Genomic DNA, 15,807 nt, shown 5'->3' with positions numbered 1-15,807 from the left:
ATATTTAATTTATCTAATTTTGAATATAAAACTTTAAAACAGGGAAAATTAAACACATTAAAAATGAATAGAAAATGTTTTCCGTTATGCTTTGGAAAATATTTTGTGTGTTTAGTTAACAAGATTTTCTGATATATTATAGAAACATTTTTACATTGTTTTCAGAATATACTCTTCCGTTACGGTGATCAGGAAATAAACGCAAGATAAAAGAAGGTTGGTCTGGGAATCGAACCCAGACTTGCAACTTAGAACACTCAGAATCCAACGTAGTGAGTTAGCTCAGTGGTAAAGTGTCTGCTTTCTATTATCCTCAACATACCACATAAGAGGCCAAACGAAGGCAATTCAAAAATATGGCAATTTTACATTCAAGATGGCGAATTCTCCAATGATTTGTTTCTTCACTTAAACTGAATTATGTATTTAATAATATAGCGAAACCTAGTATATCTACCGTGAGCACAACTAACAATTTTCATGGTTACAAATTTTTGAGCCGCCATATTGAATCGAAGGTAACGACTTTTCCAACATGTCCGAATTTTCCCCTCACTTAGTCTGTAATCTAAACACTTGAACGAAATTTCGTGATTCCACCATATCTACAAGTTGTCTAGAATTAGGCGCCCCCTTATAACATTCCTAGCAATTTCTTACGCCGAAGATGACTATTTCTCAAGTTTAAGGGCGGATTCGCAAACTACGCATCAGAATAAAAATCACCTCGGAATTTCAACGTCCTAGACACAGCCATTACAAATTCCACATTTTTTCGATTTGCGTCGCCAAACCAAAACGAATTTTAATGCTCTTTTTTCTAACATAAACTATGTTCCTATCTTCACTGTCTGACAAAATATGACGTTGCTATGATCTGCGGAACTACTCTAAAAACCAGCATTTCGAAACGACGAAAAATTTCGACACTTCATTTGTATGGAAAAAAATGTCGCCTTTTTCATGATATCAAAATTTTCCCATTACTCACATCACATGACGAACAAGTATGCAAAATTTGGTGTTTGTATGTTTTGTGGAAGTATGCAAACAATAAAGTGTGTTTCCGACTTTAGAGGTATATAATTCCAGATGCTGACCACCTATGTACCATGTGAGCACTAAGTAAAAACTTGAATATGCAGATTTTCAAGGAGTCCAGTAGTCCAGTGGTAGCATGTCAGACTACTGCGGGCGAGAACTGGGTTCGATCCCCGTCATTTCTTTTTCTTATTTTTTCCTTTCTTCAAACTTACATTTCGTTAACATATATTGATTGTCAATAAGGTTGAGTCTATTATACACGGCATTTCCGGTTTGAAAAACACACTTTTATCGCGAGACACAATATCGTACAAGTGATGCCCAGTGTTTCTTCCAGACCTGTCTTTCTTTGGGGGGAGACACTGCCAGAGCTTTGAGAGTGCCTCTCCGAGCACATCGAAATAATACATCTTACAATACAAAACGTGGAACTTGTGAACAGGAGACCTGCGTTCATTTTTCAATCATTTCGTTTTGCAACAGAGATATTTTGCAATCATTTCCGGTTTGAAGCAGACACTGTTGTCGCGAGACCAAATGTATTGTTGTCTTGTATAGACACTATATTGTGAAAATGATGCTCAATGTTTCTTTCAGACACTTTTTGGGGGACACTGCCTCCTTAGAGCGCCCTGGAGGAGATCAAAACAATATTTTTATAATACAATAACAAATATAATATTATCAGCAGAGCTCCCGACCTAATAATTCCCCCCCCCCCAGGAGCATTGCTTCCGAATGTCACACTGGTGATGCTCCATTTGCAAAGCTACATATGTTTGATTTTTAAATATTTCAGTATCGTCTCGAAACTTCACATGAACATACTGCCTCGTTTCGGGACTATCTTAAAAGTTGCCGTATAAAAATATATTTTCCCTCTACGTATGTATTAATGAAAATATTTCGTTCCCGCAATACAAACAGAAAGTACTTTGCTAATACGAAGAAATGGAGATAAGAAAAAATACAAAACTCTTTAGTCGGGAATAGAACCCATACCTACTACTTAGAAAGCCAACACGTTACCTCTGAGCCATGCTGATACGCTGATTTATGTTTGTTCTATTATGCTTAACATAGCTCATAACAAGGCAGATCAAGCGAATTCAACAACATGGCAACTTTGCATTCAAGACGGCGACTTCTCCAATGATTTGTTTCTCCACTGAAACTGCCTTTCATCCTTAAGAGTATAGCAAAACATGACTGTCCTATCGTCAGAACAACTTACAATTTTAATGGTTACAAACTTTTGAACCGCCATCTTGAATCGAAGATAACGACTTTTATAACATGTCCGATTTTTCCCCTTACTTAGGCTGTAATCTACACACTTTAACGCAATTTCGTGATTCCTCCATATCTACAAGTTGTCTAGAATCAGACGCCCCCTTATTACATTCCTAGCACTTTCTTACACCGAAAATGACTATTTTTTTTAAATTTAAGGGCGGATTCGTAAACTACGCATCAGAATAAAAAACACATCGGAATTTCAACGTCCTAGACACAGGCATTACAAATTTCACATTTTTTCGATTTGCGCCGCCAAACCAAAACTAATTTTAATGCTCTTTTTTCTAGCATAAACTATGTTCCTATCTTCACTGTCTGAAAAAATATGACGTTTCTATGATGTGTGGAACTACTCTAAAAAACAGCATTTCGAAACGACGAAAAATTTCGACACTTCATTTGTATGGAAAATGTCGGATATCGGAATTTTCCCATTACTCGCATCACATAACGAACAAGTACGCAAAATTTGGTGTTAGTTAATTGTTTGTATACTTCCGCAAAACACAGTGATTCCGACTTTAGAGGTATATAATTCTTGGATCGTCGCAAGATTAACCGATGCGAAAGCATTTGCCAAGAATGTTTTCATTAATCAAAAACGGAAGTTAGAGGTTCGAAGGCGATCAGGTAACGCCTTAGTTCTAACCATAAACGATGCCAGCCAGCAATCCGCCGAAGTTCCTCCAGTGATTCGGCGGGCGGCTTCCGGGAAACCAAAGCTTTTTGGTTCCGGGGGAAGTATTGCTGCAAAGCTGAAGGCAAAACCATACGGTATTCCCCAATGGGTAGATTTTTTTTAGTTTTGGGAGTCGCTAGGGGTTAAATAGTTTTGGGGTTTCGCGCATTAGTTATTTGCTTCAATTTTTAGTGCTTTCATGTTTAGGGCCTTTGTAGTGTTAGTATAATTTTAATGTATTGTAATTTGAGTTTATGTATTCTTGTTACTATTTTATGTATCTCGGTTTATATATTATTGTATTTATTGTACGTGTAAGTTTCGGCTATTGTAATTATAGTGTTTATACTTTAAGCTATTGTAATTAAATATAGGTAGTTAGGTAGATGGCGAAACATTTGGGGGGTTCAGGGGGGTTTGATTTGGGATTTAATTTGTATTTAGTTTAGTTTTAGTTTGTTGTATAGTTTATTTAGATTTTATACCTATTTTATAGGGAAACTTACGAAAGCGAACGGGGACCTTATTTAAGGGAACAGACTATGTCTTTCAACAGCCAAATGCCTCGTCATCTAATTAGTGACGCGCATGAATGGATTAACGAGATTTCCACTGTCCCTATTTTTTTAATTCCTCCACTACCCCTGCCTTTGCCTTTACTTAAGGTCTTATTACCAGACTCATCTGCCCCTAACACTTTTGTAATCTCTCTCTTACCTCTTATCTCTACTCTCTTTCGTTATTACTTACCAAAAGGTGGGTTGTGGGGCCTTTTCTTTGCCTGATATCTAATATTTAAATCAGGCTTTTTTTCTTGAATCTTTATTACTTCTGTAATCAGAAAATAAAAATTATTAATTATTACATATACATACACATATATAACAGAACACAAACACAACATAAATACTTACATAAAACAACAACATAAGTTAATGAGTTAAAAATTGTTAGATAATTGAAAACCTAGAATTGTTATCCACCTGGATGACCTTTACGTAATTTTTTCACTTTTCTTTATTTATTTATTATGTTTTTATTATTATTATTATTATTATTATTATTATTATTATTACATTATAATTAGTAACTCTGGTTTTTCCTGTATGTATTTAGGTTTCCACCTTGTATGAAAGAATAAAATTTATTAAAAGAAATTACAATAAAAAGCGGTTTCCACCTGTATATAATGTTTTCTGTAATTTTAATTTATTATTCGTTCTTCCGACTCCAGTCCCTTTTGTTTGCGGTCCTCCAGCAAACCCAATTGTGGATAAAAATAACTCATTAACCACACTAAAATGCACAACACCACTACTATAACAAAAAGAAAACAAACACAAATAACACTACACTACCACCATAGTTGGACTTGAGATTTTGTAATTGAATTATATATATGATAAACTAGAGAAATCAGGTGAAGTAAAATAGATATTTATCTTTAATTTTGTTTAATTCAGCGCCTTCTTGCAAAGTCCATGCCAATTTGTACTCTGTTGATTTCTAAAATTACCTTGTTCAGATTTTGCCTACTTTCACTATTAATAATAAGGCCCATTAGACCATTCCTGTCTTTTAGGACTTTCAATTTTCTTCTTAAAGCACAATCGTCATATGCCAGATGTATATCGGTACAATCAAAAATCAGGTGTTCTGGTGTTTGTATTGTGCCACAATCACAAACACTGGTATCTAGTAGACCTATCTTATGAAATGTTGTCCTGAACGAGCCATGACCAGTTAAAAATTGAATTGTATGTTTGTTTAAGTCTAAATTCCCCATATTTAGTCTCTGATGTCAGGAAAAATTTCATGTACTCTTCTTGCCTTAGACGAAGAATTCCAGTTGTCTTGCCATTTGGTTAAAATATATGCATCTATGTCACCTGGTAAAATTCTTTTAAAAATTTGCTGAATTATTATCCCTATTCTATCTAGCGAAACCACAGCCAAGGGAACGGGCTTGGAAAAATTAGCGGGGAAAGGAGATCCTGTTGAGGTTGACTCTAGTCTGATACTGTAAGGAGACATGAGAGATGTAGCATAAGTGGGAGACTCTTTACGGGGTCGCCGGTGAAATACTACTACTATCATAGTTTCCTTACTTACTTGGTGAGGCGGAGCGCGTGCGTCGTTCTTCGTGTTCGGCGTACCGTATTCTTGAACCAAGTCTGGCAAGTTTGTCTTCTCGGACGATCCGATCCGAGGATACTATCAGGCGTTGAGTTTCACTGAGGCCGTACATATGTCAAAGAATAACGAAGATGTCCTAAGGCCAGCTTAGCGAGGACAGAAACCTCGCGTAGAGCAAAAGGGCAAAAGCTGGCTTGATCCCGATGTTTAGTAAGCAAAGGGACTGCGAAAGCACGGCCTATCGATCCTTTTGGCTTGGAGAGTTTCCAGCAAGAGGTGTCAGGAAAGTTACCACAGGGATAACTGGCTTGTGGCGGCCAAGCGTTCATAGCGACGTCGGTTTTTGATCCTTCGATGTCGGCTCTTTCATTGCGAAGCAGAATTCGCCAAGCGTTGGATTGTTCAACCACTAATAGGGAACGTGAGGTGGGTTTAGACCGTCGTGAGACAGGTTAGTTTTACCCTACTGATGCGCGATCGTTGCCATAGTAATCCTGCTCAGTACGAGAGGAACCGAAGGTTCATACACCAGGTCGAGCAGCCGGTGGTGTGACGCTACCATCCGCTGGATTATACCTGAACGCCTCTAAGGTAGAATCAGATCTAGGTAGAGAAACGGTATCTGGCGTCCCTCACTTGAAAGTGTATTTACTACGCGAAGCGTAGGGGTAGGCTCGTCCTACTTTACATGACCCGTGGTTTGCGGCAGATGTATTGTAAGGACGATATTGATCGTTAGAATCTCTGTCGTGAGTTACAACAAGGAGATGTTCAAAGTTAGGACGTGGAATCCTCTGTAAACGACTTAGATACCTGGCGGGGTATTAAAAACGGTAGAGCAGTTGCCACGCTGCGATCTGTTGAGACTTAGCTCTTGCTTGGAGGAATCGTCTTGTCGGTTAGGCGAGACCTCCGGAGTATCTACGCCACCTCAGCTGGTGTAATTTTTTTTATTTTTTTTTCCCTCATAACTGCCGACTTTTCGCTCATAATTGCCGACTTCTACTTTGTTTTTTCGCACTTGCTCATAATTGCCGAATTTACTTTATTTTTCTCGCACTCGCTCACACTTGCCCATCTTTCCTTGACTTTTTTCCCCATATATAAAAGCGTTAGTAAGGGGGAACATGTCCCTTTCTCCGGCCGCTTTCTAGTGCAATTCGTTTGATCATTACTGTCACACGCACGTGTCTGACTCGTGTCTGACCCTCGCGTGTTTTGCGGTTAAGCGGTCTTACAGGAGATGGAAGAACGTCGCAGCAAGTGTGGCGAGATCTTTAAAGGGAACGTACTTTAGACAGGGGCGACCTCGTCCGTCAATTCCCTACCCCAGTCCGTACTGCCTCCGTGACACCAGATACCACAGTAGTCTTACTATCACCGACAAGTACACCTGGCATACATCTCCATATGATATGTCCGTTCCCAGAAATAGTACATTTGTCTCATTATAAGCAGGGGCTCCCTTATTTGACGGCAACAAAGCCATCCATCACCGACATGGCTTACCATCTGGTTCCCGTTAAACTTAAGCGTGCACGGACTGGTTTAAATGACGGTAACTGCGCCCTCCATCACCCGCACAATTTACCATATGCTTTCTTTTGTTGAATTTCACTGGCTTACAGTTATGTGGTGATTTCTTAATTTGGTGTTTTCGCTCACAGTTGTGTACTTTCCAGATGAGGTATAGATATATATCTTCTCTTGAGAGTACAACAAGGGACTAATGTGGAATGTTCCATATGCTCATAATTGCCGACTTTTTTTTCATTTGCTCATAATTACCGACTTTACCTTTTCCCACTCGCTCACACTTGCCGATCTTCATTTCTTTACACATACATAACAGTGCTTGCAAGGGAAACATGGGTCTCACGATAGACAGGGGTTTGTTTATACGACGGCAACTAAGCCATCCATCACCAACATGGTTTTCCTTCTCGCTCCCGTTAAAATTAAGCGTGGACGGACTAGTTTACATGACGGTACCTGAGCCCTCCATCAACCCCACAATTTACCGTATGCTTTATTTGATTTAACTTCATTAGCTTACACTTATGTGGTGATTTCGTTTTAAATTGGATTGTTTTAGCTCACAGTTATGTGCTTTATATCGACTCAAATTTCCAGACGATGTGTGTATCTTCTCGTGAGAGTACAACAACGGTCTTATCACGTTTTTTCTAACTTTTACGACATATTTTTAAGTACAATACTGGTTTATTTATTTTGAACTTCACAGCCCTGTATTTCAATTTGGAATTTTTACCTACCTCTTCATTCGTTTGCTGTGTTCTTCCCTTAGAAGTATTTAATTTTTATTAAATTATTTATTTATTTATTTAATCTCGTTGAGGGAAATTCGTGTTCACAGAAAAAAAATCTTCTTTCACTACCGAGGTGGCACACGCCAAAACCGCGTTTTATCGGATTTCTGTAGTTCCTTCCCATATACTTTCCTGTTGCTATAGTGTGCAGGAAGTCCAATGAAATTTTAACCTATCTGCCACGATTGTGCACCGGACCAAAGAGATGCAATAAGCCTATCTTTTCTTTGGGGGGGTTGGGTTAGTGAGAAAAAAACATGGAAGAATTTTTATATATATTCCGTGTCACTGCGGTTAAGCATAATATATATATATATATATATTTCTTTACATAGTGCTTTGCCATGGTTTGCGTTGAAATTTCACTTTTATAGTTAGAAGAGTTTTGTTAAAAACGTGATTTGCAATAACAGTAATTTAAAACGTTAGCGTAAAGTAAAAATATAGGAATTTGCTTTATTTTTGTATCAGCCACCTCGTGGATGAACCGTTAATATATGCGCTTCTGGCGTTAGGGATCCGAGTTATATTCCGGCAAACAGCCTGGGTGGTTCGCCTCCCTTATTAAGCCATATTTCAACTTTCTTGCACATATTTATTATTATTATTATTAAAAATGAAATGAAATGAAAACTTCAAGATTTACGTCCGACAGTAATGCTGGGATGAAGGTACACCTCATGTAGAAATTGCACTATTCTGGTTTTAATAGTTTCGTTAAAATAGTGGGAGAACGTAATTTAAAATAACCATGACCACAAGTGTGAGCGAAATGTAAAACTTTTCCAATTTACTTTCTTACTCTGTTATTACTCACCCAGGCACAGAATAGTATTTGTGAAAAACGAATTTGGGCGTGATAACTAACATCGTGGTTGAAGGAGGAGTCGCCTGAACTTAGCAAAGAGTGATAATGAAATATCTACTACTAATTGAAACTGTAAAAATTTTCTAGTAAAGTAAATTTTGAATAAATTATATTATTATTCTTAGTCTCTGTACATATTCATTTTAGAGGTAATTATCCCAAATCGGACTTCCAAAGAAACTTATCGAATCGAAATTTTTGACCGTGCTGATAGCGACTACTCCCAGTCACGACCTAATTAGTTTTTCAGGTTTGTTAGAAATAAGAAAAGAAAGAGTGAGAAGGGAAAGGAGGGGAGAGAAGTAGAAAGAAATAAGAAAAGAAAAGGAAAAGGAGAGGGAAAAGGAAAGATTGAGGATTTTAAAGGAGAATGGATTACTGGATGATTTAGGAGATATAGTAATGAATTCGAATGGTTATTATCCGGTAAAACGTTACAAATACTATTAGTGGAGAATCAATTTTGAAGTGATGTGGAATAGACACATGTTCCCTCATACCACCCAGACCTAGCTCCAGGCACCACGTTCGTGGGGTTGCCCAGACCCAGACCTGGAAAAGAGAAAAGTGAAATTTAATTCTTTGTAATTTAATCTCAAACCATAATTGATAACTATCCAATATCTGAACTCCATGATCTGAGATCGACCACACATATGAATTAGTTAAGAGAAAGAAGAAGAAAAAAAATAAATATAAACTCAATATAAAATTTATGTATCGTCTCAATAAGAGTTTCAACTTCCTGGAAGAAAGATGTCGTATTTAGGCTCATCCCGTTATTTTGTCTCACTCCTAGAGCCGACTTTAAATTTGTTAGTGGCGGTCTTTCATGACCTAGGTTATTTACCTTAACACACATATATTATAGATGTTAATATGACAAATGATATTACTAAAATTACTTAAATTAAATCTATCATGCATTCACTCGCTCACTCACTCAGGACAGTGTATGTGTGTTTAAAGCTAAACCAACTAGCTACAAGGGTACAAATAGTTTATTACATTCATAGTGAAAAGGAAAAATAATTACAAAGAAAATCTTAAAAGCACAACTTCTTGGTTATATATTAATAGAATACATAGAGTTATATTTTAGTAATTTTTTATATATTCAATCATCTTGACAAAAAAAATAATTACATATATTATATCTTAGGCATGCTAAAGCAAATTATGATTTGCGACATACGCAAAGAAGACACTTATTTCACTTCAAAAAAAATTTGGACAAAGAGGAAAGGAAAAAAAACTTTTAGGTGTATTAGAACTTATGAGTCTCTACCTCACGTCGAGCAATAAAATATTAATAATTCTGAGCGTTCAAATTACAAATCACGCACTACTCGTAGTGTCCAAAACATTTCGCTCCATTTAACTTAGTTTGTGTATATATATCTATATATCTATATATATATATATATATATATATATATATATATATATATATATGACTATTGGTTTATAAAACCATTCATCAACTATTTTCAGTTTGTGACAGTACTCGCATACTACAACGTTTATACCCATCTAGGGATTTCACCAACAACATTTGGTCAGAGGAGAATTCTCCTCTCGGTTCAGTCCATTCCAGGTTACTAGTTAGTCATTCATCACTGGGACACATCATAACACTTTATTTGTGAATTACTTATAACTTTTATTCATAGTATTTATATTTGAGGAGATCTTCACTAGTTGGGAGGATTGTGGTGATTTATATCGTGGTAAAACACTGGTTAAGTCATAGGATACACATTGGAAAACAGGGGGGATTCTAGGTACACTTTCAAAAAAAAAATTCTGGTTGATCACTAAAGGATAATATTTGTCGAGGGATTGGATTATGTTTTAGACCTGCCGTTATTTCGAAATGCATGCCATTGAAACTCTTTACATTATTGATTACTAATTACATTTATGCAGAACAAAAGAAATTATTTAAGTTCGCGGCGGTATTCCTTAAAAAAAATAGACTACATCATTCCATTCGTCGCAAAACATTACTTAAAACCCATGGCAACCAATAAACGTATGGGGCAGATGCGGTGCTCTTACATATATCCATATTATAAATTTAACATTTTACATTTCACTTTAATATCCTATATTTCATACATATTTACATTTCGACGTCTCTCTCTCTATATATATATATTTAATACACGCGCACACATTTAATTACATAACCCCAACACTAATTTGTCCAAGAAGGTTCAAACATTACACCAAGAAACAAAACTTCCGACGTATCATCATAAAATATTAATTTCATTTATACCGCGCGTCTAGTAATTTTAAATTTTCACATATCCAATTGGAGAGTAGATCAAGGAAAGAAAAAAAAACTTGTGAGGCAGGCACGTAACACAGAACATTCTCAAATACATGAATATATATAAACCAAACAATTTTTATCTTAACTTTGGGCCCAATATTACAACAACATTCACGGAAATAAACTAAATGGAAAGTGACCACTGGATAAAAAAAAATCCCAGACGGACAATGGTGAAGGAATGAAAGTGGAAATTACGGTATACCGAATCGTTACTCACCCCGTCGATGGGTCAAATATAATGTAAACCCAGTCCCTAACTATTTCATCAAACGAATCGTGTCTTGAGATGTCTCAGCTGGTCATTTCGGTTAAAAAAATATTATACATTAATTCATTGATATATCATACTTTCAAAATCGGGGGGGGGGGGGAAGGTTGAAAAATAAAAAAAATCTCGAAGTAAGAAGGAAGAGACAAGGGAGAGAAAGCGGCGCCAACGAAAGGAGAAAGATTAAAGTACTACTCACTACACAGAAGAGTGATCGAATTTAAATATATAACAACTCATAGCCAAAAATATTCACATATGCCGAAAAAGGATGGTTTACTTAAATACGTAAACTAGGAGGGAGGCCCTGCTGCCAAGGATGCAAGTTCTGTGTCCATCAGATCCCAATCCCACAAGAGTTTGCTTGTAAGATTGAAATACGAGCCCCGTATCCGGCCCAGACCAGTAGGATAAAAGGAGAGGGGGAAGGGACCAGGTAACTGCGTCCCCAATTTTGAAATCTCTAAGAAAAAAAAATATTTGACCCCTCAGAAGAACTAAGAAGGTTCTAGGACAGTAATGAAACTAGAGTAAAAGTATTAGCTAAGATATCCCTAACTAATGATTTGCCGAAATAATAAAAAAAATAAATAAACTGAATTTTGGATCGGTGATTTCAATGACCAAACATCACCGATAGCTTCCCTTCGCAGAATGCGCTAAATTCTGAGGCATCGATTAATTTCCATCACTATTTAGTTTGAAAACTGAGAAAAGAAAACGAAAAATATTCAAGGGGGGAGGGGTCGATGCCCGGGTACGGTATAATAAATTCCAATAACTAATTGTTTTAATTCTGTAACCCTGTCAGAGCTGTCGCCTCCATGAATAGTGTAAACTAGCCCGAGTAGGTAACGTGGAAAAAAAATCTCAGAGTCATAGGATATTCTCTTTCATAACCGACTGTAAATATAATTTACAACAGCCCAAAACGCCAACTATTTGGTATCGTAATCGATGAACAATTACATTTAGTTAGCCATTACATGATGCTATCCCTACCCTGCTGTCAGACGAGATTGTTATAAATAAATACTACTGTTATGGCTCAACTACGAAGTAATAATACATTCTGATATATAACTCGCCTACCTTGTCGAGTGATGTTTCGGCGTGGAGGTCAGAACTCGAAACGATTCTCACCACACATTTACGTTTCATCTATATATAGCAACATATGGCTAAAATACACTGGGCCCATGTATACACTATGCGGGTGTCCTATCATCTATTCACTTTTACTACAATATTCATATTCATATTCAAATAAATATTCATATATTCATATCATCATTTTTTCCATTTACTACGACGTTATATTTTAAAAAGAAATACCCTGTCTCCTCTATCTACGCCCAGCCTATATACACATTTCATCATAATACTTAAAAAAAATCTATAAATCGCGTCCCGACCAACACGCAAGAAACATTACTCGAACCCAAGACTTCTTTGCCACACAAACCATCCTATATCTTACTTCGCAGCTGTTTTAAAACAATTCTCTATATAGAAATATTCACAAAAAATAAAACATGTGCGATAATATTGCTGAATGTGACAGCATTCTGACAGCAACAATGAAAATTATTCTGCATCTACAAGAAAAGAATTGGAATTCAATATCTTAATTTCAGAACGGAAATAGCATCACATTGGCTGACTTCGGTTAAGAATCTATGCATAGTTTATTTACTTAAATATTTTCATTACTGGATTACACAGAATGTTGTAGTTTTCAGAATATTAAAGTGTCAAATCACATTATCCAACTATCTGTTCATATGGGCCGGAAATTGTGTTTACTCGGTTTTAAATCGAAAATAAAGGTCAATTTTGTGAAATCTAAATCACTAACTGGGTTCAATGGTAAAATATGCACGACTGATAGTACGAAATTTCGACACAAGGGCGCTAGTAACTATTTGTTCGAACTGTAAACCACGAAATGTGACCTTGTACTCAGGATTATTGTACTATATTACGTTCACTTTCAAATATTGTTTATAAGTTCATTTAATGACGGAATATGAAAATCGCATGGTAAATACTACACTGTCCATATTTAATTATCTCACACTCCCAATCACTCACTACCACAATTACTACTACAAGAAAATGTTTACTACATTACGAATATCTACATGCCACATCTATACTACACACTACATTAATACATGTTATACTACTAAATATACACAAACAACCTTCAAATTTTTACCATTTTAATTCGGCTCTATCGGTTCACGAAAGGAAAGGGAAAGAAAGGAACAGGGCCAATTGGCCCTTGTATTCACTAAATCACATTCTTAATGCAAACTATTCAGTTAATATCCAAACTATTTATTGGAAAATATATATAGGCCCCTTTCCTGAAGGGAAAGAACCTTATGATAACTATGCTTTCAACCCATCCCTGTGGAAGCTATCCCAATTCGGGATGAAAACAGGAGTGCTGAGAGTTAACCTAAGCCATCATTCTAATGTTACCAAGATTGCAAAACTCAAGATACCGCCATGCGGGTTAGTAAAAAAAAAAAATCACTATCTATAGTAATAAATTACTACACGGACAGGTCTTGACTGTAAATGATATTGGAAGGGGTGAAAAGGATAATCACTGAATTGAATTTACTGAGTCAAAGCAAATGAAGATTGTATCACACCAAATTAACCGCACTTAAATGTCGAACCTGTCCACACTAAATATTTACATCCGACATGGCGTCCTGTGGTTCTGGCTATATTTCACTAAGATTTTATCCTGTTTTAACTGTTAAAATTTTCTAAATTTGAGCTCCTGTGCTTCCTGGTAGTGTAGTTTTTTACCTGGATATACTATTTACCAATCTCACACGGTTTTACTGTTAAATTTCTTTCATATCTACTATCCGATCGAACGCACAGCTTTCTTCCTTCGGTCGACGAGGTAGAGTGAAGATGATCGCGCCTTAATCTGTGGCGTGGGTAACTGCACCAATCAAAGTAAAGCTTTTTTGGCGGTGGAGTATTTAAAACGAATAAAAAATGGTAAAATCTGGATTGAACCGGATCTTTAGATGAACATTGGTACCAAAAGAGGGGTGAGGAGAGTCCAAAATATTGTGCCAAAATTTAGATTTGTTAATTATTCTAAACTTCCATCCAATGGTGGGATTATATTTCTGAATAGCACTGACACCGTGAGATTTGTAATCGTCCATTTAAAATATGCATATATAAGATTTATAATTAGTTAATAGATAAATAAAGATATGAATCCCCAAAATACGATTCCTAAACAATTTTTTACCGTCTTCCATGTTAATTTGGAATAAAATAACGAACAAATAAATAATTTATATGGATCGAAAGAAATTTTTGCTAGATAGGAAGTAAAGTCGGTGCAAAAATTTGTGGGACCCTCCCATCAAAAATATCATTACATTAAATTGTAATGTTCCATTACATCTGGTTAAGTGACATTTATGTTGCTTTACTTCTTAACGCATTTTTTTAAATCTTATAAATTGTGATGGCAAGTGTGAGCATTCTGACGGCAAGTGTGAGCATTTTGACGGCAGCTGTGAGCATGTTGACGCCAACTATGAGCCTTATCTGAGCAACTATGAGAGTACTAATATTATACATATTCGAACGCACAGTGTTTAGGTACAGGTAGGCTGGTAATGTCACTATTCTATACTCAATTCTTTCGTCAAGTTAGTGGAAAAACAGAATCTGGGATGACCGTCATTCCGAATGTGAAGGAATAAACAACAATGTAGTTGTTTGCTCTCTCCGTACATCATTGTTCATTAATTGAAACTGGAATGGATATTAGTGATTTCTTTTCATTATTTTTATCTCTTCCCCCCCCCCCGCTGCTCAAACGATTGTGTTATTTTTACGCTGCATACTCACACATCTTTATGGCCAATAAACCTCGTTTTATCCGGAAAATTTTCAACCCTCCGCTACATTTTAAACTGTAATAACTTTTTTATTTTTATTTTTATTTATTATTTTTATTATTATTATTTTGGTAAATGTGAATATAAAAATTCCTAATAACCTACTCCGATATACTGTGTTTGCATACATTCCGTGTAGAAATTTTACTATTCTAGTTTTATTGGTTTTTCAATCCGTAGTGGGAAAAAAATGATTTCAATTTGCCATCCACCCTTGCAGGTAGCGTTCAAAGCCCTTGACGGCCAAGGTGCTCTGTGCTTGCAGTAAAATTTTCAACCTTATGGACCAATTTGAAGTATATTTATCTTCATAAAATTGGAGATACTACAATTCTTTATATCAACTCACATACACAGTATTTTCATACACTTTTTGTGCAAGTTGCACTATTCTGGTTTGAATAATTTCCCAAAAATAGTGTAGAAAAGTAATTTCAAACAAGCTTGACAACAAGGGTGAGCAAAATGTAATAGTATTCTAATTTACTTTTTCACTCTCTTATAGTTCACCGATTGACGCAGAATAGTATATAGTTAAGTAAATTTTATATTGTTTTCGTGTTTATCAATATCTTTCCTCGTCTCACCTTCCACCACAGTATCCACACATCTTTGCGGCAATCGAAACCTGTCTTCGCCGACAAAATTTTAACCCTCCGGTAAAAGAGAAACTAAATTTTGTCTGTTAGTAATTTGTATATACAAATTGTTTGTACTTTGTCGCATGTACTGTGTTAAAGTACGTCTTGTGTAGAACTTTCACTATTCTAACTTCTACAGTCTCTTTACAATTAAGAAAGAACATGATTTTGTGTTCTCCTCTACACCTGCCGGCTGCGTTCGCAGCTTTCGATGGTCAGCGTGGCCTCTGTTTGCCGTCAAATGT

At 36.1% G+C, this 15,807-nt stretch overlaps 1 pseudogene; it reads left to right on the top strand.

Moving 5' to 3' along the window:
* The first annotated feature begins 4,854 nt into the window (after nucleotides 1-4,854).
* Nucleotides 4,855-6,047, top strand: LOC145688718 (large subunit ribosomal RNA; annotated as a pseudogene).
* Nucleotides 6,048-15,807: the final 9,760 nt, after the last annotated feature.

This window comes from Thermobia domestica, chromosome 6 (genome assembly GCF_964235325.1).
Source record: "Thermobia domestica chromosome 6, izTheDome1.hap1.1, whole genome shotgun sequence".
NCBI lineage: Eukaryota > Metazoa > Arthropoda > Insecta > Zygentoma > Lepismatidae > Thermobia > Thermobia domestica.
This window is presented reverse-complemented; position numbering and strand designations above follow the sequence as displayed.